The sequence below is a fragment of the Bos mutus genome, chromosome 3 (genome assembly GCF_027580195.1).
Source record: "Bos mutus isolate GX-2022 chromosome 3, NWIPB_WYAK_1.1, whole genome shotgun sequence".
Classification (NCBI taxonomy): domain Eukaryota; kingdom Metazoa; phylum Chordata; class Mammalia; order Artiodactyla; family Bovidae; genus Bos; species Bos mutus.
This window is the reverse complement of record NC_091619.1, coordinates 2606331-2609192: the sequence shown is the minus strand read 5'-3', so window position 1 is coordinate 2609192 and position 2862 is coordinate 2606331. Positions and strand designations below refer to the sequence as shown.

At 38.9% G+C, this 2862-nt stretch overlaps 1 non-coding gene across 1 annotated transcript; it reads right to left on the bottom strand.

Annotated features, from left to right (window-relative positions):
• Positions 1-604: 604 nt before the first annotated feature.
• On the bottom strand, positions 605-677 carry TRNAC-ACA (transfer RNA cysteine (anticodon ACA)). The gene has a single exon. It is a non-coding gene; the product is annotated as a tRNA-Cys (tRNA).
• Positions 678-2862: the final 2185 nt, after the last annotated feature.

Genomic DNA, 2862 nt, shown 5'->3' with positions numbered 1-2862 from the left:
CTGAGTCATTCTTTGGAGAGGAGGAAAAATTCCAGCTGCACCAATTCAGGTAAGCAAGACAAAGAGTAAACTTGCCACACTGGCATACCATTTCTTCCTCAACAAATCCAGTGGTCTGGATGCTGTCTGGAAAGAAAGTGCTGTGCAGAAAGAGAAAACAGCTGGAGCTGAAGTTGGAGATCCAGCACCAACTGCTTTCTCCAAAGAAAAGACGTTTTCTTGTGTCTTCCTTCCTCAGTTACCCCTGTGGGTTTCAGTGTCAAATCTTCCTTCTAAATTTGATGAGAGACATTAATCTATTCATCCAAGAAAGATGAGACACATGGACCCAAAATACAATGAACAGCTGACTTCTCTTTGGACAGTAGAGCCCAGAGTCAATGGGACACATCTAAATTGTTAGGGGAAAATCCTGTTCATCAATTTTATTTTTTCCTCCAAGTTTTCTTTTAAAGGAGATGTTTAAAGTGAAGTGAAGTGAAGTCACTCAGTCGTGTCAGACTCTTTGCAACCCCATGGACTATAGCCTGCCAGGCTCCTCTATCCATGGGATTTTCCAGGCAAGAATACTGGAGTGGGTTGCCATTTCCTTCTCCAGTGGATCTTCCCAACCCAGGGATTGAACCTGGGTCTCCTGCATTGTAGGCAGATGCTTTTACCATCTGAGCCACCAGGGAAGTTTGTTGTTTAAAGTAGCCAAACATAAAAAGTGACTTCAGGAAAAGAAATGCAAGTGACTGTGGATCTCAAGGATGTCTGTAGGGAATGATCTATAGCCTCCTCTTAAACACAATCTGAAACTTTGAAAGAATAATGTCTAAGGTCTTAAGATTGAGAATTCTATATTTAGCAAAACTATCATTAAGCAATGAAGGTGAAATAAAGACACTCTCAGGTAACCAAAGACTTGAGAGCATTTGTTGCTAGCAGAGTAAAAAAGGAAGTTTTTCAAGCTATAAGGAGGTGACACTACAATAATTGGAATTCATACAAAAAATTAAAAGTACCAATGGTAATAAATTATTTGAAATTAAGCATAAATGTATGCTTTTATTTAAATTATATTTTAATATCAAAAGTGATCATATACCTTTCCTTTCCTACTCCAGCTCTGGCTCCCATAGTGGTTTCATGCATGCATCTCTCTTCCCATGAACTTTGACTCCTTATATTTTCCTGTATCTTCAGTCTTAAGGGTAGTAGGTTTTCCTGTGTCTTCACCTTTCTTATGGATTCAAGAACTGTTGATTGTTCAGCCTGTTCAGCCTTTCATTCGTTGTTGGGATAGAATGGTGTGTGTTCGCTGCTCCTTATGTGTTGAACCAAAATTCCCAATCAGATTTTTTTTTTTTAACAAAAATATTTCAAATAAATTCCCTTTCAAACATCCAAATTGAATTAATTCTAGATTTACTTAGCTATATGTTTTATTGCTTCCCTGGTTGCTCAGATGATAAAGAATATGCCTGCAATGCAGGAGACCTGGGTTCAATCCCTGGATTGGGAAGATTCCCTGGAGAAGGGAACGGCAACCCACTCCAGTATTCTGGCCTGGGAAATCCCATGGACAGAGGAGCCTGGCGGGCTACAGTCCATGGGGTCACAAAGAGTTGGACGTGATATACATATATCATGTATAAACTAATATACATATGTTTTATTATAGTTTTAGACATGACTGAGCGACTGAACTGAACTGAACTGAATTCTTCAATGTATGCTATAAACTCAACACTTTAAGCTTGAACTTTATGCTATAGACCATATTTTGTCCTCATAGAAATCTCTTGGGACTAGAATCAGTGGGTATCAATTTAGAGGCCTGTGGAGTAATCTATATTCTTTCATTAACAATAGGCTGAGATTGTAAGAACTTTTATTTTGAAGTTTGTACTTAAAGCTCACTTTTATGCTAGCCCTCATTGTGTCATGACATGTTACCAGTTAACCTGAAACTGACTCCAATGGCTTTATTTACAATATTTCTGTATGAAAAATTTGTGAAACTATTTGAGAAGATATTTTAATACCTTTTTAATAATCCTGGGAAAGAGCTTTATTATCTACAACTTTGTCAAGGCATTCTTGACACCTTTATTTTTAAGTGTTGCGGACTCTGATTAGAGTTGGTCATTGAGATCGACTAATTGTACCCTTTGCTTATCTCACTACCATGTTTGAATTAAGCTCTAAAGGTACAGTTTTACCAGATGCTCACCATGGTGAGATGGGAAACACAGAGACAATGCCTTCTTTAGGCCCTTGGCTAATGCTATTCTGAAAATGGTAGAGATAATGAAGGCATAAGAGTCAAAAGACAATGGCAAAAGTAGTAGTCAGAAGACTCAGTAGCAAGATCAGTGATTGGACTAGCAGAATCAAGTTCAACATGACTTGCACATAATAGAGAAAATGAACAGTGAGTGGATCACAAAAGGTTAGCTAGAGAAGGGCCACAGCCTGAACCAGTGATAGAAGCAATCCTGTTGTACACAGTGAGGATGCCAGCAGAAGACACACAGGTCCTCCAGTTCTTGAATTGAGTAAGAGTGGGTTGCAGATGCCCATGATATGGGACTACCCCATTACTGTTGGTGATAAGAAAGCAAAGATGATGCTCAGGTCTCAGAGTTCCCCAAGGAGATATGGATTCTCATCTACAAGACTTGAAAGCAAAATGAGATACTGTTCATGCTGAAGATCTTTGAAGGAAACAGGACACTAAAAGAAACACAGGGGGAATGTGAAAGTGAAAGCCACTGAGGATTATAGTCCCAGGGATGACATTATCAGCCATTGTGATGAAGTACAGGCTTAGGGGCAGAAAAAAAATCCTTGAAAAATAACTCACTCACCTCTATG